We start from the raw sequence: 21907 nt of genomic DNA on the forward strand, positions 1-21907 counted from the left end.
TACCAAGTTTAGCTCAGTTCTGGGCATCTTTGAAATACCTATACAAACTTGTTCCTACATAGTAACTTGCAACTTTGAATGAGAATGTGCTTGCTTACAGCAACGTGCTCTATGTTCTGAATGCCCGAATTGGGAAACTGTGTCAAAACTTTGTTAGAAATTATGTTATCCTTACTAGATGGAAGTAAGGGAGATGGGGCATGAAGTTATTTCTAGGAGTTGGAGACATACAACGTTTAGCTCAGTTCGGGGCATCATTGAAATACCTATACAAACTTGTTCCTACATAGTAACTTGCAACATTGAATGAGAATGTGCTTGCTTACAGCAACGTGCTATATGTTCTGAATGCCCGAATTGGGAATCTGTGTCAAAACTTTGTTAGGAACTATGTGATCCTTACTAGCTGGAAGTAAGGGAGAAGGGGCATGAAGTTATTTCTAGGAGTTGGAGACATACCAAGTTTAGCTCAGTTCTGGGCATCTTTGAAATACCTATACAAACATATTCCTACATAGTAACTTGCAACTTTGAATGAGAATGTGCTTGCTTACAGCAACGTGCTATATGTTCTGAATGCCCGAATTGGGAATCTGTGTCAAAACTTTCTTTGAAATTATGTGATACTTACTAGCTGGAAGTAAGGGAGATGGGGCATGAAAATATTTCTAGGAGTTGATGACATACCAAGTTTAGCTCAGTTCTGGGCATCTTTGAAAGTCCTATACAAACTTGTTCCTACATAGTAACTTGCAACTTTGAATGAGAATGTGCTTGCTTACAGCAACGTGCCATATGTTCTGAAGGCCCGAATTGGGAATCTGTGTCAAAACTTTGTTAGGAATTATGTGAATCTTACTCGCTGGAAGTAAGGGACATGGGGCATGAAGATATTTCTAGGAGTTGGAGACATACCAAGTTTAGCTCAGTTCTGGGCATCTTTGAAATACCTATACAAACTTGTTCCTACATAGTAACTTGCAACTTTGAATGAGAATGTGCTTGCTTACAGCAACGTGCTGTATGTTCTGAATGCCCGAATTGGGAATCTGTGTCAAAACATTGTTAGGAATCTTGTGATCCTTACTAGCTGGACGTAAGGGAGATGGGGCATGAAGTTATTCCTAGGAGTTGGAGACATACCAAATTTACCTCAGTTTTGGGCATCTTTAAAATACCTATACAAACTTGTTCCTACATAGTAACTTGCTTCTTGGAATGAAAAAGTAGTTGCTTAAAGGAACGTGCCATATATTCTGAATGCCCGAATTGGGAATCTGTTTCAAAACTTTGTTAGGAATTATGTGATCCTTACCAGCTGGAAGTAAGGGAGATGGGGCATGAAGTTATTTCTAGGAGTTGGAGACATACCAATTTTAGCTCAGTTCTGGGCATCTTTGAAATACCTATACAAACTTGTACCTACAGAGTAACTTGCAACTTTGAATGAGAATGTGCTTGCTTACAGCAACGTGCTATATGTTCTGAATGCCCCAATTGGGAATCTGTGTCAAAACTTTCATTGAAATTATGTGATCCATACTAGCTGGAAGTAAGGGAGATGGGGCATGGAGTTATTTCTAGGAGTTGGAGACATACCAAGTTTAGCTCAGTTCTGGGCATCTTTGAAAGTCCTATACAAACTTGTTCCTACAAAGTAACTTGCAGCTTTGAATGAGAATGTGCTTGCTTACAGCAACGTGCTATATGTTCTGAATGCCCGAATTGGGAATCTGTGTCAAAACTTTGTTAGGAATTATGTGAATCTTACTCGCTGGAAGTAAGGGAGATGGGGCATGAAGTTATTTCTAGGAGTTGGAGACTTACTAAGTTTAGCTCAGTTCTGGGCATCTTTGAAATACCTATACAAACTTGTTCCTACATAGTAACTTGCAACTTTGAATGAGAATGTGCTTGCTTACAGCAACGTGCTATATGTTCTGAATGCCCGAATTGGGAATCTGTGTCAAAACTTTGTTAGGTATTATGTGATCCTTACTAGCTGGAAGTAAGGGAGATGGGGCATGAAGTTATTTCTAGGAGTTGGAGACATACCAAGTTTAGCTCAGTTCTGGGCATCTTTGAAATACCTATACAAACTTGTTCCTACATAGTAACTTGCAACTTTGAATGAGAATGTGCTTGCTTACAGCAACGTGCTATATGTTCTGAATGCCCGAATTGGGAATCTGTGTCAAAACTTTGTTAAAAATTATGTGATCCTTACTAGCTGGAAGTGAGGGAGATGGGGCATGAAGTTATTTCTCGGAGTTGGAGACATACAACGTTTAGCTCAGTTCTGGGCATCTTTGAAATACCTATACAAACTTGTTCCTACATAGTAACTTGCAACTTTGAATGAGAATGTGCTTGCTTACAGCATCTTGGTATATGTTCTGAATGCCCGAATTGGGAATCTGTGTCAAAACTTTGTTAGGAATTATGTGATCCTTACTAGCTGGAAGTAAGGGAGATGGGGCATGAAGTTATTTATAGGAGTTGGAGACATACCAAGTTTAGCTCAGTTCTGGGCATCTGTGAAATACCTATACAAACTTGTTCCTACATAGTAACTTGCAACTTTGAATGAGAATGTGCTTGCTTACAGCAACGTGCTATATGTTCTGAATGCCCGAATTGGCAATCTGTGTCAAAACTTTGTTAGGAATTATGTGATCCTTACTAGCTGGAAGTGAGGGAGATGGGGCATGAAGTTATTTGTAGGAGTTGGAGACATACCAAGTTTAGCTCAGTTATGGGCATCTTTGAAATACCTATACAAACTTGTTCCTACATAGTAACTTGCAACTTTGAATGAGAATGTGCTTGCTTACAGCAACGTGCTATACGTTCTGAATGCCCGAATTGGGAATCTGTGTCAAAACTTTGTTAGAAATTATGTGATCCTTACTAGCTGGAAATAAGGGCGATGGGGCATGAAGGTATGTCTAGGAGTTGGAGACATACAACGTTTAGCTCAGTTCTGGGCATCTTTGAAATACCTATACAAATTTGTTCCTACATAGTAACTTGCAACTTTGAATGAGAATGTGCTTGCTTACAGCAACATGCCATATGTTCTGAATGCCCGAATTGGGAATCTGTGTCAAAACTTTGTTAGGAATTATGTGAATCTTACTCGCTGGAAGTAAGGGACATGGGGCATGAAGATATTTCTAGGAGTTGGAGACATACCAAGTTTAGCTCAGTTCTGGGCATCTTTGAAATACCTATACAAACTTGTTCCTACATAGTAACTTGCAACTTTGAATGAGAATGTGCTTGCTTACAGCAACGTGCTATATGTTCTGAATGCCCGAATTGGGAATCTGTGTCAAAACTTTGTTAGGAATTATGTGATACTTACTAGCTGGAAGTAAGCGAGATGGGGCCGGAAGTTATTTCTAGGAGCTGGAGACATACCCACTTTACCTCAGTTCTGGGATCTTTTAAATACCTATACAAACTTGTTCCTACATAGTAACTTGCAACTTTGAATGAGAATGTGCTTGCTTACAGCAACGTGCTGTATGTTCTGAATGCCCGAATTGGGAATCTGTGTCAAAACTTTGTTAGGAATTATGTGATCCTTACTAGCTGGAAGTAAGGGAGATGTGGCATGAAGTTATTTCTACGAGTTGGAGACATACAACGTTAGGCTCAGTTCTGGGCATCTTTGAAATACCTATACAAACTTGTTCCTACATAGTAACTTGCAACTTTGAATGAGAATGTGCTTTCTTACAGCAACTTGCTATATGTTCTGAATGCCCGAATTGGGAATCTGTGTCAAAACTTTGTTAGAAATTATGTGATCCTTACTAGATGGAAGTAAGGGAGATGGGGCATGAAGTTATTTCAAGGAGTTGGAGACATACCAAGTTTAGCTCAGTTCTGGGCATCTTTGAAATACCTATACAAACTTGTTCCTACATAGTAACTTGAAACTTTAAATGAGAATGTGCTTGCTTACAGCAACGTGCTACATGTTCTGAATGCCCGAATTGGGAATCTGTTTCAAAAATTTTGTTAGAAATTATGTGATCCTTACTAGCTGGAAGTAAGGGAGATGGGGCATGAAGTTATTTCTAGGAGTTGGAGACATACCAAGTTTAGCTCAGTTCTGGGCATCATTGAAATACCTATACAAACTTGTTTCTACATAGTAACTTGAAACTTTGAATGAGAATGTGCTTGCTTACAGCAACGTGCTATATGTTCTGAATGCCTGAATTCGGAATCTGTGTCAAAACTTTGTTAGGAATTATGTGATCCTTACTAGCTGGAAGTAAGGGAGATGGGGCATGAAGTTATTTTTAGGAGTTGGAGACATACCAACTTTACCTCAGTTTTGGGCATCTTTAAAATACCTATACAAACTTGTTCCTACATAGTAACTTGCTTCTTGGAATGAAAAAGTAGTTGCTTAAAGGAACGTGCCATATATTCTGAATGCCCGAATTGGGAATCTGTGTCAAAACTTTGTTAGGAATTATGTGATCCTTACCAGCTGGAAGTAAGTGAGATGGGGCATGAAGTTATTTCTAGGAGTTGGAGACATACCAAGTTTAGCTCAGTTCTGGGCATCATTGAAAGTCCTGTATAAACTTGTTCCTACAGAGTAACTTGCAGCTTTGAATGAGAATGTGCTTGCTTACAGCAACGTGCTATATGTTCTGAATGCCCGAATTGGGAATCTGTGTCAAAACTTTGTTAGGAATTATGTGAATCTTACTCGCTGGAAGTAAGGGAGATGGGGCATGAAGTTATTTCTAGGAGTTGGAGACTTACCAAGTTTAGCTCAGTTCTGGGCATCTTTGAAATACCTATACAAACTTGTTCCTACATAGTAACTTGCAACTTTGAATGAGAATGTGCTTGCTTACAGCAACGTGCTATATGTTCCTAATGCCAGAATTGGGAATATGTGTCAAAATTTTGTTAGAAATTATGTGATCCTTACTAGCTGGAAATAAGGGCGATGGGGCATGAAGTTATGTCTAGGAGTTGGAGACATACAACGTTTAGCTCAGTTCTGGGCATCTTTGAAATACCTATACAAATTTGTTCCTACATAGTAACTTGCAACTTTGAATGAGAATGTGCTTGCTTACAGCAACATGCCATATGTTCTGAATGCCCGAATTGGGAATCTGTGTCAAAACTTTGTTAGGAATTATGTGAATCTTACTCGCTGGAAGTAAGGGACATGGGGCATGAAGATATTTCTAGGAGTTGGAGACATACCAAGTTTAGCTCAGTTCTGGGCATCTTTGAAATACCTATACAAACTTGTTCCTACATAGTAACTTGCAACTTTGAATGAGAATGTGCTTGCTTACAGCAACGTGCTATATGTTCTGAATGCCCGAATTGGGAATCTGTGTCAAAACTTTTTTAGGAATTATGTGATACTTACTAGCTGGAAGTAAGCGAGATGGGGCCTGAAGTTATTTCTAGGAGCTGGAGACATACCCACTTTACCTCAGTTCTGGGATCTTTTAAATACCTATACAAACTTGTTCCTACATAGTAACTTGCAACTTTGAATGAGAATGTGCTTGCTTACAGCAACGTGCTGTATGTTCTGAATGCCCGAATTGGGAATCTGTGTCAAAACTTTGTTAGGAATTATGTGATCCTTACTAGCTGGAAGTAAGGGAGATGTGGCATGAAGTTATTTCTACGAGTTGGAGACATAGAACGTTTAGCTCAGTTCTGGGCATCTTTGAAATACCTATACAAACTTGTTCCTACATAGTAACTTACAACTTTGAATGAGAATGTGCTTTCTTACAGCAACGTGCTATATGTTCTGAATGCCCGAATTGGGAATCTGTGTCAAAACTTTGTTAGAAATTATGTGATCCTTACTAGATGGAAGTAAGGGAGATGGGGCATGAAGTTATTTCAAGGAGTTGGAGACATACCAAGTTTAGCTCAGTTCTGGGCATCTTTGAAATACCTATACAAACTTGTTCCTACATAGTAACTTGAAACTTTAAATGAGAATGTGCTTGCTTACAGCAACGTGCTACATGTTCTGAATGCCCGAATTGGGAATCTGTTTCAAAAATTTTGTTAGAAATTATGTGATCCTTACTAGCTGGAAGTAAGGGAGATGGGGCATGAAGTTATTTCTAGGAGTTGGAGACATACCAAGTTTAGCTCAGTTCTGGGCATCATTGAAATACCTATACAAACTTGTTTCTACATAGTAACTTGAAACTTTGAATGAGAATGTGCTTGCTTACAGCAACGTGCTATATGTTCTGAATGCCTGAATTCGGAATCTGTGTCAAAACTTTGTTAGGAATTATGTGATCCTTACTAGCTGGAAGTAAGGGAGATGGGGCATGAAGTTATTTCTAGGAGTTGGAGACATACCAACTTTACCTCAGTTTTGGGCATCTTTAAAATACCTATACAAACTTGTTCCTACATAGTAACTTGCTTCTTGGAATGAAAAAGTAGTTGCTTAAAGGAACGTGCCATATATTCTGAATGCCCGAATTGGGAATCTGTGTCAAAACTTTGTTAGGAATTATGTGATCCTTACCAGCTGGAAGTAAGTGAGATGGGGCATGAAGTTATTTCTAGGAGTTGGAGACATACCAAGTTTAGCTCAGTTCTGGGCATCATTGAAAGTCCTGTATAAACTTGTTCCTACAGAGTAACTTGCAGCTTTGAATGAGAATGTGCTTGCTTACAGCAACGTGCTATATGTTCTGAATGCCCGAATTGGGAATCTGTGTCATAACTTTGTTAGGAATTATGTGAATCTTATGAGCTGGAAGTAAGGGAGATGGGGCATGAAGTTATTTCTAGGAGTTGGAGACATACCCACTTTACCTCAGTTCTGGGCATCTTTAAAATACCTATACAAACTTGTTCCTACATAGTCACTTGCTACTTGGAATGAAAAAGTAGTTGCTTAAAGGAACGTGCCATATATTCTGAATGCCCGAATTGGGAATCTGTGTCTAATCTTTGTTAGGAATTATGTGATCCTTACCAGCTGGAAGTAAGGGAGATGTTTGATGAAGTTATTTCTAGGAGTTGGAGACATACCAAGTTTAGCTCAGTTCTAGGCATCTTTGAAAAACCTATACAAATTTGTTCCTACATAGTAACTTGCAACTTTGAATGAGAATGTGCTTGCTTACAGCAACGTACTGTATGTTCTGATTGCCAAAATTGGGAATCTGTGTCAAAACTTTGTTAGGAATTATGTGATCCTTACTAGCTGGAAGTAAGGGAGATGGGGCATGAAGTTATTTCTAGGAGTTGGAGATACCCAGTTTAGCTCAGTTCTGGGCATCTTTGAAATACCTATACAAACTTGTTCCTACATAGTAACTTGCAACTTTGAATGAGAATGTGCTTGCTTACAACAACGTGCTATATGTTCTGAATGCCCGAATTGGGAATCTGTGTCAAAATTTTGTTAGGAATTATGTGATCCTTACTAGCTGGAAGTAAGGAAGATGGGGCATGAAGTTATTTCTAGAAGTTGGAGACAGACCAAGTTTAGCTCAGTTCTGGGCATCTTTGAAATACCTATACAAACTTGTTCCTACATAGTAACTTGCAACTTTTAATGAGAATGTGCTTGCTTACAGCAACGTGCTATATGTTCCTAATGCCCGAATTGGGATTCTGTGTCAAAACTTTTTTAGGAATTATGTGATCCTTACTAGCTGGAAGTGAGGGAGATGGGGCATGAAGTTATTTGTAGGAGTTGGAGACATACCAAGTTTAGCTCAGTTCTGGGCATCTTTGAAATACCTATTCAAACTTGTTCCTACATAGTAACTTGCAACTTTGAATGAGAATGTGCTTGCTTACAGCAACGTGCTATATGTTCTGAATGCCTGAATTGGGAATCTGTGTCAAAACTTTGTTAGAAATTATGTGATCCTTACTAGCTGGAAGTGAGGGAGATGGGGCATGAAGTTATTTCTCGGAGTTGGAGACATACAACGTTTAGCTCAGTTCTGGGCATCTTTGAAATACCTATACAAACTTGTTCCTACATAGTAACTTGCAACTTTGAATGAGAATGTGCTTGCTTAGAGCATCTTGTTATATGTTCTGAGTGCCCGAATTGGGAATCTGTGTCAAAACATTGTTAGGAATTATGTGATCCTGACTAGCTGGAAGTAAGGCAGATGGCGCATGAAGTTATTTCTAGGAGTTGGAGACATACCAAGTTTAGTTCAGTTCTGGGCATCTTTGAAATACCTATACAAACTTGTTCCTACATAGTAACTTGCAACTTTGAATGAGAATGTGCTTGCTTACAGCAACGTGCTATATGTTCTGAATGCCCGAATTGGGAATCTGTGTCAAAACTTTGTTAGGAATTATGTGATCCTTACTAGCTGGAAGTAAGGGAGATGGGGCATGAAGTTATTTCTAGCAGTTGGAGACACACCAAGTTTAGCTCAGTTCTGGGCATCTTTGAAATACCTATACAAACTTGTTCCTACATAGTAACTTGCAACTTTGAATGAGAATGTGCTTGCTTACAGCAACGTGCTCTATGTTCTGAATGCCCGAATTGGGAAACTGTGTCAAAACTTTGTTAGAAATTATGTTATCCTTACTAGATGGAAGTAAGGGAGATGGGGCATGAAGTTATTTCTAGGAGTTGGAGACATACAACGTTTAGCTCAGTTCGGGGCATCATTGAAATACCTATACAAACTTGTTCCTACATAGTAACTTGCAACATTGAATGAGAATGTGCTTGCTTACAGCAACGTGCTATATGTTCTGAATGCCCGAATTGGGAATCTGTGTCAAAACTTTGTTAGGAACTATGTGATCCTTACTAGCTGGAAGTAAGGGAGAAGGGGCATGAAGTTATTTCTAGGAGTTGGAGACATACCAAGTTTAGCTCAGTTCTGGGCATCTTTGAAATACCTATACAAACATATTCCTACATAGTAACTTGCAACTTTGAATGAGAATGTGCTTGCTTACAGCAACGTGCTATATGTTCTGAATGCCCGAATTGGGAATCTGTGTCAAAACTTTCTTTGAAATTATGTGATACTTACTAGCTGGAAGTAAGGGAGATGGGGCATGAAAATATTTCTAGGAGTTGATGACATACCAAGTTTAGCTCAGTTCTGGGCATCTTTGAAAGTCCTATACAAACTTGTTCCTACATAGTAACTTGCAACTTTGAATGAGAATGTGCTTGCTTACAGCAACGTGCCATATGTTCTGAAGGCCCGAATTGGGAATCTGTGTCAAAACTTTGTTAGGAATTATGTGAATCTTACTCGCTGGAAGTAAGGGACATGGGGCATGAAGATATTTCTAGGAGTTGGAGACATACCAAGTTTAGCTCAGTTCTGGGCATCTTTGAAATACCTATACAAACTTGTTCCTACATAGTAACTTGCAACTTTGAATGAGAATGTGCTTGCTTACAGCAACGTGCTGTATGTTCTGAATGCCCGAATTGGGAATCTGTGTCAAAACATTGTTAGGAATCTTGTGATCCTTACTAGCTGGAAGTAAGGGAGATGGGGCATGAAGTTATTCCTAGGAGTTGGAGACATACCAAATTTACCTCAGTTTTGGGCATCTTTAAAATACCTATACAAACTTGTTCCTACATAGTAACTTGCTTCTTGGAATGAAAAAGTAGTTGCTTAAAGGAACGTGCCATATATTCTGAATGCCCGAATTGGGAATCTGTTTCAAAACTTTGTTAGGAATTATGTGATCCTTACCAGCTGGAAGTAAGGGAGATGGGGCATGAAGTTATTTCTAGGAGTTGGAGACATACCAAGTTTAGCTCAGTTCTGGGCATCTTTGAAATACCTATACAAACTTGTACCTACAGAGTAACTTGCAACTTTGAATGAGAATGTGCTTGCTTACAGCAACGTGCTATATGTTCTGAATGCCCCAATTGGGAATCTGTGTCAAAACTTTCATTGAAATTATGTGATCCATACTAGCTGGAAGTAAGGGAGATGGGGCATGGAGTTATTTCTAGGAGTTGGAGACATACCAAGTTTAGCTCAGTTCTGGGCATCTTTGAAAGTCCTATACAAACTTGTTCCTACAAAGTAACTTGCAGCTTTGAATGAGAATGTGCTTGCTTACAGCAACGTGCTATATGTTCTGAATGCCCGAATTGGGAATCTGTGTCAAAACTTTGTTAGGAATTATGTGAATCTTACTCGCTGGAAGTAAGGGAGATGGGGCATGAAGTTATTTCTAGGAGTTGGAGACTTACTAAGTTTAGCTCAGTTCTGGGCATCTTTGAAATACCTATACAAACTTGTTCCTACATAGTAACTTGCAACTTTGAATGAGAATGTGCTTGCTTACAGCAACGTGCTATATGTTCTGAATGCCCGAATTGGGAATCTGTGTCAAAACTTTGTTAGGTATTATGTGATCCTTACTAGCTGGAAGTAAGGGAGATGGGGCATGAAGTTATTTCTAGGAGTTGGAGACATACCAAGTTTAGCTCAGTTCTGGGCATCTTTGAAATACCTATACAAACTTGTTCCTACATAGTAACTTGCAACTTTGAATGAGAATGTGCTTGCTTACAGCAACGTGCTATATGTTCTGAATGCCCGAATTGGGAATCTGTGTCAAAACTTTGTTAAAAATTATGTGATCCTTACTAGCTGGAAGTGAGGGAGATGGGGCATGAAGTTATTTCTCGGAGTTGGAGACATACAACGTTTAGCTCAGTTCTGGGCATCTTTGAAATACCTATACAAACTTGTTCCTACATAGTAACTTGCAACTTTGAATGAGAATGTGCTTGCTTACAGCATCTTGGTATATGTTCTGAATGCCCGAATTGGGAATCTGTGTCAAAACTTTGTTAGGAATTATGTGATCCTTACTAGCTGGAAGTAAGGGAGATGGGGCATGAAGTTATTTATAGGAGTTGGAGACATACCAAGTTTAGCTCAGTTCTGGGCATCTGTGAAATACCTATACAAACTTGTTCCTACATAGTAACTTGCAACTTTGAATGAGAATGTGCTTGCTTACAGCAACGTGCTATATGTTCTGAATGCCCGAATTGGCAATCTGTGTCAAAACTTTGTTAGGAATTATGTGATCCTTACTAGCTGGAAGTGAGGGAGATGGGGCATGAAGTTATTTGTAGGAGTTGGAGACATACCAAGTTTAGCTCAGTTATGGGCATCTTTGAAATACCTATACAAACTTGTTCCTACATAGTAACTTGCAACTTTGAATGAGAATGTGCTTGCTTACAGCAACGTGCTATACGTTCTGAATGCCCGAATTGGGAATCTGTGTCAAAACTTTGTTAGAAATTATGTGATCCTTACTAGCTGGAAATAAGGGCGATGGGGCATGAAGTTATTTCTAGGAGTTGGAGACATACAACGTTTAGCAAAGTTTTGGGCATCTTTGAAATACCTACACAAATTTGTTCCTACATAGTAACTTGCAACTTTGAATGAGAATGTGCTTGCTTACAGCAACGTACTGTATGTTCTGATTGCCCAAATTGGGAATCTGTGTCAAAACTTTGTTAGGAATTATGTGATCCTTACTAGCTGGAAGTAAGGGAGATGGGGAATGAAGTTATTACTAGGAGTTGGAGATACCCAGTTTAGCTCAGTTCTGGGCATCTTTGAAATACCTATACAAACTTGTTCGTACATAGTAACTTGCAACTTTGAATGAGAATGTGCTTGCTTACAGCAACGTGCTATATGTTCTAAATGCCCGAATTGGGAATCTGTGTCAAAACTTTGTTAGGAATTACGTGATCCTTACTAGCTGGAAGTGAGGGAGATGGGGCATGAAGTTATTTCTAGGAGTTGGAGACATACCAAGTTTAGCTCAGTTCTGGGCATCTTTGAAATACCTATACAAACTTGTTCCTACATAGTAACTTGCAACTTTGAATGAGAATGTGCTTGCTTACAGCAACGTGCTGTATGTTCTGATTGCCCGAATTGGGAATCTGTGTCAAAACTTTGTTAGGAATTATGTGATCCTTACTAGCTGGAAGTAAGGGAGATGGGGCATGAAGTTATTTCCAGGAGTTGGAGACATACCAAGTTTAGCTCAGTTCTGGGCATCTTTGAAATACCTATACAAACTTGTTCCTACATAGTAACTTGCAACTTTGAATGAGAATGTGCTTGCTTACAGCAACGTGCTATATGTTCTCAATGCCCGAATTGGGAATCTGTGTCAAAACTTTGTTAGGAATTATGTGATCCTTACTAGCTGGAAGTAAGGGAGATGGGGCATGAAGTTATTTCTAGGAGTTGGAAAAATACCCACTTTAGCTCAGTTCTGGGCATCTTTGAAATACCTATAGAAACTTCTTACTACATAGAAACTTGCAACTTTGAATGAGAATGTGCTTGCTTACAGCAACGTGCTATATGTTCTGAAGGCCCGAATTGGGAATCTGTGTCAAAACTTTGTTAGGAATTATGGGATCCTTACTAGCTGGAAGTAAGGGAGATGGGGCATGAAGTTATTTCTAGGAGTTGGAGACATACCCACTTTAGCTCAGTTCTGGGCATCTTTGAAATCCCTATACAAACTTGTTCCTACATAGTAACTTGCAACTTTGAATGAGAATGTGCTTGCTTACAGCAACGTGCTATATGTTCTGAATGCCCGAATTGGGAATCTGTGTCAAAACTTTCTTTGAAATTATGTGATCCTTACTAGCTGGAAGTAAGGGAGATGGGGCATGAAAATATTACTAGGAGGTGATGACATACCAAGTTTAGCTCAGTTCTGGGCATCTTTGAAAGTCCTATACAAACTTGTTACTACATAGTAACTTGCAACTTTGAATGAGAATGTGCTTGCTTACAGCAACGTGCCATATGTTCTGAATGCCCGAATTGGGAATCTGTGTCAAAACTTTGTTAGGAATTATGTGAATCTTGCTCGCTGGAAGTAAGGGACATGGGGCATGAAGATATTTCTAGGAGTTGGAGACATACCAAGTTTAGCTCAGTTCTGGGCATCTTTGAAATACCTATACAAACTTGTTCCTACATAGTAACTTGCAACTTTGAATGAGAATGTGCTTGCTTACAGCAACGTGCTGTATGTTCTGAATGCCCGAATTGGGAATCTGTGTCAAAACATTGTTAGGAATCTTGTGATCCTTACTAGCTGGAAGTAAGGGAGATGGGGCATGAAGTTATTCCTAGGAGTTGGAGACATACCAAATTTACCTCAGTTTTGGGCATCTTTAAAATACCTATACAAACTTGTTCCTACATAGTAACTTGCTTCTTGGAATGAAAAAGTAGTTGCTTAAAGGAACGTGCCATATATTCTGAATGCCCGAATTGGGAATCTGTGTCAAAACTTTGTTAGGAATTATGTGATCCTTACCAGCTGGAAGTAAGGGAGATGGGGCATGAAGTTATTTCTAGGAGTTGGAGACATACCAAGTTTAGCTCAGTTCTGGGCATCTTTGAAATACCTATACAAACTTGTTCCTACATAGTAACTTGCAACTTTGAATGAGAATGTGCTTGCTTACAGCAACGTGCTATATGTTCTGAATGCCCGAATTGGAAATCTGTGTCAAAACTTTCTTTGAAATTATGTGATCCTTACTAGCTGGAAGTATGGGAGATGGGGCATGAAAATATTACTAGGAGTTGATGACATACCAAGTTTAGCTCAGTTCTGGGCATCTTTGAAAGTCCTATACAAACTTGTTCCTACATAGTAACTTGCAACTTTGAATGAGAATGTGCTTGCTTACAGCAACGTGCTATATGTTCTGAATGCCCGAATTGGCAATCTGTGTCAAAACTTTGTTAGGAATTATGGGATCCTTACTAGCTGGAAGTGAGGGAGATGGGGCATGAAGTTATTTCTAGGAGTTGGAGACATACCAAGTTTAGCTCAGTTATGGGCATCTTTGAAATACCTATACAAACTTGTTCCTACATAGTAACTTGCAACTTTGAATGAGAATGTGCTTGCTTACAGCAACGTGCTATACGTTCTGAATGCCCGAATTGGGAATATGTGTCAAAACTTTGTTAGAAATTATGTGATCCTTACTAGCTGGAAATAAGGGCGATGGGGCATGAAGTTATTTCTAGGAGTTGGAGACATACAACGTTTAGCAAAGTTTTGGGCATCTTTGAAATACCTATACAAATTTGTTCCTACATAGTAACTTGCAACTTTGAATGAGAATGTGCTTGCTTACAGCAACGTACTGTATGTTCTGATTGCCCAAATTGGGAATCTGTGTCAAAACTTTGTTAGGAATTATGTGATCCTTACTAGCTGGAAGTAAGGGAGATGGGGAATGAAGTTATTTCTAGGAGTTGGAGATACCCAGTTTAGCTCAGTTCTGGGCATCTTTGAAATACCTATACAAACTTGTTCGTACATAGTAACTTGCAACTTTGAATGAGAATGTGCTTGCTTACAGCAACGTGCTATATGTTCTGAATGCCCGAATTGGGAATCTGTGTCAAAACTTTGTTAGGAATTACGTGATCCTTACTAGCTGGAAGTGAGGGAGATGGGGCATGAAGTTATTTCTAGGAGTTGGAGACATACCAAGTTTAGCTCAGTTCTGGGCATCTTTGAAATACCTATACAAACTTGTTCCTACATAGTAACTTGCAACTTTGAATGAGAATGTGCTTGCTTACAGCAACGTGCTGTATGTTCTGATTGCCCGAATTGGGAATCTGTGTCAAAACTTTGTTAGGAATTATGTGATCCTTACTAGCTGGAAGTAAGGGAGATGGGGCATGAAGTTATTTCCAGGAGTTGGAGACATACCAAGTTTAGCTCAGTTCTGGGCATCTTTGAAATACCTATACAAACTTGTTCCTACATAGTAACTTGCAACTTTGAATGAGAATGTGCTTGCTTACAGCAACGTGCTATATGTTCTCAATGCCCGAATTGGGAATCTGTGTCAAAACTTTGTTAGGAATTATGTGATCCTTACTAGCTGGAAGTAAGGGAGATGGGGCATGAAGTTATTTCTAGGAGTTGGAAAAATACCCACTTTAGCTCAGTTCTGGGCATCTTTGAAATACCTATAGAAACTTCTTACTACATAGAAACTTGCAACTTTGAATGAGAATGTGCTTGCTTACAGTAACGTGCTATATGTTCTGAAGGCCCGAATTGGGAATCTGTGTCAAAACTTTGTTAGGAATTATGTGATCCTTACTAGCTGGAAGTAAGGGAGATGGGGCAAGAAGTTATTTCTAGGAGTTGGAGACATACCCACTTTAGCTCAGTTCTGGGCATCTTTGAAATCCCTATACAAACTTGTTCCTACATAGTAACTTGCAACTTTGAATGAGAATGTGCTTGCTTACAGCAACGTGCTATATGTTCTGAATGCCCGAATCGGGAATCTGTGTCAAAACTTACTTTGAAATTATGTGATCCTTACTAGCTGGAAGTAAGTGAGATGTGGCATGAAAATATTACTAGGAGTTGATGACATACCAAGTTTAGCTCAGTTCTGGGCATCTTTGAAAGTCCTATACAAACTTGTTCCTACATAGTAACTTGCAACTTTGAATGAGAATGTGCTTGCTTACAGCAACGTGCCATATGTTCTGAATGCCCGAATTGGGAATCTGTGTCAAAACTTTGTTAGGAATTATGTGAATCTTGCTCGCTGAAAGTAAGGGACATGGGGCATGAAGATATTTCTAGGAGTTGGAGACATACCAAGTTTAGCTCAGTTCTGGGCATCTTTGAAATACCTATACAAACTTGTTCCTACATAGTAACTTGCAACTTTGAATGAGAATGTGCTTGCTTACAGCAACGTGCTGTATGTTCTGAATGCCCGAATTGGGAATCTGTGTCAAAACATTGTTAGGAATCTTGTGATCCTTACTAGCTGGAAGTAAGGGAGATGGGGCATGAAGTTATTCCTAGGAGTTGGAGACATACCAAATTTACCTCAGTTTTGGGCATCTTTAAAATACCTATACAAACTTGTTCCTACATAGTAACTTGCTTCTTGGAATGAAAAAGTAGTTGCTTAAAGGAACGTGCCATATATTCTGAATGCCCGAATTGGGAATCTGTGTCAAAACTTTGTTAGGAATTATGTGATCCTTACCAGCTGGAAGTAAGGGAGATGGGGCATGAAGTTATTTCTAGGAGTTGGAGACATACCAAGTTTAGCTCAGTTCTGGGCATCTTTGAAATACCTATACAAACTTGTTCCTACATAGTAACTTGCAACTTTGAATGAGAATGTGCTTGCTTACAGCAACGTGCTATATGTTCTGAATGCCCCAATTGGGAATCTGTGTCAAAACTTTCATTGAAATTATGTGATCCATACTAGCTGGAAGTAAGGGAGATGGGGCATGGAGTTATTTCTAGGAGTTGGAGACATACCAAGTTTAGCTCAGTTCTGGGCATCTTTGAAAGTCCTATACAAACTTGTTCCTACAGAGTAACTTGCAGGCTTGAATGAGAATGTGCTTGCTTACAGCAACGTGCTATATGTTCTGAATGCCCGAATTGGGAATCTGTGTCAAAACTTAGTTAGGAATTATGTGAATCTTACTCGCTGTAAGTAAGGGAGATGTGGCATGAAGTTATTTCTAGGAGTTGGAGACTTACCAAGTTTAGCTCAGTTCTGGGCATCTTTGAAATACCTATACAAACTTGTTCCTACATAGTAACTTGCAACTTTGAATGAGAATGTGCTTGCTTACAGCAACGTGCTATATGTTCTGAATGCCCGAATTGGGAATCTGTGTCAAAATTTTGTTAGGAATTATGTGATCCTTACTAGCTGGAAGTAAGGGAGATGGGGCATGAAGTTATTTCTAGGAGTTGGAGACATACCAAATTTAGCTAAGTTCTGGGCATCTTTGAAATACCTATACAAACTTGTTCCTACATAGTAACTTGCAACTTTGAATGAGAATGTGCTTGCTTACAGCAACGTGCTATATGTTCTGAATGCCCGAATTGGGAATCTGTGTCAAAACTTTGTTAGAAATTATGTGATCCTTACTAGCTGGAAGTGAGGGAGATGGGGCATGAAGTTATTTCTCGGATTTGTAGACATACAACGTTTAGCTCAGTTCTGGGCATCTTTGAAATACCTATACACACTTGTTCCTACATAGTAACTTGCAACATTGAATGAGAATGTGCTTGCTTACAGCATCTTGGTATATGTTCTGAATGCCCGAATTGGGAATCTGTGTCAAAACTTTGTTAGGAATTATGTGATCCTTACTAGCTGGAAGTAAGGGAGATGCGGCATGAAGTTATTTCTAGGAGTTGGAGACATACCAAGTTTAGCTCAGTTCTGGGCATCTGTGAAATACCTATACAAACTTGTTCCTACATAGTAACTTGCAACTTTGAATGAGAATGTGCTTGCTTACAGCAACGTGCTATATGTTCTGAATGCCCGAATTGGCAATCTGTGTCAAAACTTTGTTAAAAATTATGTGATCCTTACTAGCTGGAAGTGAGGGAGATGGGGCATGAAGTTATTTCTCGGAGTTGGAGACATACAACGTTTAGCTCAGTTCTGGGCATCTTTGAAATACCTATACAAACTTGTTCCTACATAGTAACTTGCAACTTTGAATGAGAATGTGCTTGCTTACAGCATCTTGGTATATGTTCTGAGTGCCCGAATTGGGAATCTGTGTCAAAACTTTGTTAGGAATTATGTGATCCTTACTAGCTGGAAGTAAGGGAGATGGGGCATGAAGTTATTTATAGGAGTTGGAGACATACCAAGTTTAGCTCAGTTCTGGGCATCTGTGAAATACCTATACAAACTTGTTCCTACATAGTAACTTGCAACTTTGAATGAGAATGTGCTTGCTTACAGCAACGTGCTATATGTTCTGAATGCCCGAATTGGCAATCTGTGTCAAAACTTTGTTAGGAATTATGTGATCCTTACTAGCTGGAAGTGAGGGAGATGGGGCATGAAGTTATTTGTAGGAGTTGGAGACATACCAAGTTTAGCTCAGTTATGGGCATCTTTGAAATACCTATACAAACTTGTTCCTACATAGTAACTTGCAACTTTGAATGAGAATGTGCTTGCTTACAGCAACGTGCTAATCGTTCTGAATGCCCGAATTGGGAATCTGTGTCAAAACTTTGTTAGAAATTATGTGATCCTTACTAGCTGGAAATAAGGGCGATGGGGCATGAAGATATTTCTAGGAGTTGGAGACATACAACGTTTAGCAAAGTTTTGGGCATCTTTGAAATACCTATACAAATTTGTTCCTACATAGTAACTTGCAACTTTGAATGAGAATGTGCTTGCTTACAGCAACGTACTGTATGTTCTGATTGCCCAAATTGGGAATCTGTGTCAAAACTTTGTTAGGAATTATGTGATCCTTACTAGCTGGAAGTAAGGGAGATGGGGAATGAAGTTATTTCTAGGAGTTGGAGATACCCAGTTTAGCTCAGTTCTGGGCATCTTTGAAATACCTATACAAACTTGTTCGTACATAGTAACTTGCAACTTTGAATGAGAATGTGCTTGCTTACAGCAACGTGCTATATGTTCTGAATGCCCGAATTGGGAATCTGTGTCAAAACTTTGTTAGGAATTATGTGATCCTTACTAGCTGGAAGTGAGGGAGATGGGGCATGAAGTTATTTCTAGGAGTTGGAGACATACCAAGTTTAGCTCAGTTCTGGGCATCTTTGAAATACCTATACAAACTTGTTCCTACATAGTAACTTGCAACTTTGAATGAGAATGTGCTTGCTTACAGCAACGTGCTGTATGTTCTGATTGCCCGAATTGGGAATCTGTGTCAAAACTTTGTTAGGAATTATGTGATCCTTACTAGCTGGAAGTAAGGGAGATGGGGCATGAAGTTATTTCCAGGAGTTGGAGACATACCAAGTTTAGCTCAGTTCTGGGCATCTTTGAAATACCTATACAAACTTGTTCCTACATAGTAACTTGCAACTTTGAATGAGAATGTGCTTGCTTACAGCAACGTGCTATATGTTCTCAATGCCCGAATTGGGAATCTGTGTCAAAACTTTGTTAGGAATTATGTGATCCTTACTAGCTGGAAGTAAGGGAGATGGGGCATGAAGTTATTTCTAGGAGTTGGAAAAATACCCACTTTAGCTCAGTTCTGGGCATCTTTGAAATACCTATAGAAACTTCTTACTACATAGAAACTTGCCACTTTGAATGAGAATGTGCTTGCTTACAGCAACGTGCTATATGTTCTGAAGGCCCGAATTGGAAATCTGTGTCAAAACTTTGTTAGGAATTATGTGATCCTTACTAGCTGGAAGTAAGGGAGATGGGGCAAGAAGTTATTTCTAGGAGTTGGAGACATACCCACTTTAGCTCAGTTCTGGGCATCTTTGAAATCCCTATACAAACTTGTTCCTACATAGTAACTTGCAACTTTGAATGAGAATGTGCTTGCTTACAGCAACGTGCTATATGTTCTGAATGCCCGAATTGGGAATCTGTGTCAAAACTTTGTTAGGAATTATGTGATCCTTACTAGCTGGAAGTAAGGGAGATGGGGCATGAAGTTATTTCTAGGAGTTGGAGACATACCAAATTTAGCTAAGTTCTGGGCATCTTTGAAATACCTATACAAACTTGTTCCTACATAGTAACTTGCAACTTTGAATGAGAATGTGCTTGCTTACAGCAACGTGCTATATGTTCTGAATGCCCGAATTGGGAATCTGTGTCAAAACTTTGTTAGAAATTATGTGATCCTTACTAGCTGGAAGTGAGGGAGATGGGGCATGAAGTTATTTCTCGGATTTGTAGACATACAACGTTTAGCTCAGTTCTGGGCATCTTTGAAATACCTATACACACTTGTTACTACATAGTAACTAGCAACTTTGAATGAGAATGTGCTTGCTTACAGCATCTTGGTATATGTTCTGAATGCCCGAATTGGGAATCTGTGTCAAAACTTTGTTAGGAATTATGTGATCCTTACTAGCTGGAAGTAAGGGAGATGGGGCATGAAGTTATTTCTAGGAGTTGGAGACATACCAAGTTTAGCTCAGTTCTGGGCATCTGTGAAATACCTATACAAACTTGTTCCTACATAGTAACTTGCAACTTTGAATGAGAATGTGCTTGCTTACAGCAACGTGCTATATGTTCTGAATGCCCGAATTGGCAATCTGTGTCAAAACTTTGTTAAAAATTATGTGATCCTTACTAGCTGGAAGTGAGGGAGATGGGGCATGAAGTTATTTCTCGGAGTTGGAGACATACAACGTTTAGCTCAGTTCTGGGCATCTTTGAAATACCTATACAAACTTGTTCCTACATAGTAACTTGCAACTTTGAATGAGAATGTGCTTGCTTACAGCATCTTGGTATATGTTCTGAATGCCCGAATTGGGAATCTGTGTCAAAACTTTGTTAGGAATTATGTGATCCTTACTAGCTGGAAGTAAGGGAGATGGGGCATGAAGTTATTTATAGGAGTTGGAGACATACCAAGTTTACCTCAGTTCTGGGCATCTGTGAAATTCCTATACAAACTTGTTCCTACATAGTAACTTGCAACTTTGAATGAGAATGTGCTTGCTTACAGCAACGTGCTATACGTTCTGAATGCCCGAATTGGGAATCTGTGTCAAAACTTTGTTAGAAATTATGTGATCCTTACTAGCTGGAAATAAGGGCGATGGGGCATGAAGTTATTTCTAGGAGTTGGAGACATACAACGTTTAGCAAAGTTTTGGGCATCTTTGAAATACCTATACAAATTTGTTCCTACATAGTAACTTGCAACTTTGAATGAGAATGTGCTTGCTTACAGCAACGTACTGTATGTTCTGATTGCCCAAATTGGGAATCTGTGTCAAAACTTTGTTAGGAATTATGTGATCCTTACTAGCTGGAAGTAAGGGAGATGGGGAATGAAGTTATTTCTAGGAGTTGGAGATACCCAGTTTAGCTCAGTTCTGGGCATCTTTGAAATACCTATACAAACTTGTTCGTACATAGTAACTTGCAACTTTGAATGAGAATGTGCTTGCTTACAGCAACGTGCTATATGTTCTGAATGCCCGAATTGGGAATCTGTGTCAAAACTTTGTTAGGAATTATGTGATCCTTACTAGCTGGAAGTGAGGGAGATGGGGAATGAAGTTATTTCTAGGAGTTGGAGACATACCAAGTTTAGCTCAGTTCTGGGCATCTTTGAAATACCTATACAAACTTGTTCCTACATAGTAACTTGCAACTTTGAATGAGAATGTGCTTGCTTACAGCAACGTGCTGTATGTTCTGATTGCCCGAATTGGGAATCTGTGTCAAAACTTTGTTAGGAATTATGTGATCCTTACTAGCTGGAAGTAAGGGAGATGGGGCATGAAGTTATTTCCAGGAGTTGGAGACATACCAAGTTTAGCTCAGTTCTGGGCATCTTTGAAATACCTATACAAACTTGTTCCTACATAGTAACTTGCAACTTTGAATGAGAATGTGCTTGCTTACAGCAACGTGCTATATGTTCTCAATGCCCGAATTGGGAATCTGTGTCAAAACTTTGTTAGGAATTATGTGATCCTTACTAGCTGGAAGTAAGGGAGATGGGGCATGATGTTATTTCTAGGAGTTGGAAAAATACCCACTTTAGCTCAGTTCTGGGCATCTTTGAAATACCTATAGAAACTTCTTACTACATAGAAACTTGCAACTTTGAATGAGAATGTGCTTGCTTACAGCAACGTGCTATATGTTCTGAAGGCCCGAATTGGGAATCTGTGTCAAAACTTTGTTAGGAATTATGTGATCCTTACTAGCTGGAAGTAAGGGAGATGGGGCAAGAAGTTATTTCTAGGAGTTGGAGACATACCCACTTTAGCTCAGTTCTGGGCATCA

The sequence above is a fragment of the Diceros bicornis genome, chromosome 31 (genome assembly GCF_020826845.1).
Source record: "Diceros bicornis minor isolate mBicDic1 chromosome 31, mDicBic1.mat.cur, whole genome shotgun sequence".
Classification (NCBI taxonomy): Eukaryota; Metazoa; Chordata; class Mammalia; order Perissodactyla; family Rhinocerotidae; genus Diceros; species Diceros bicornis.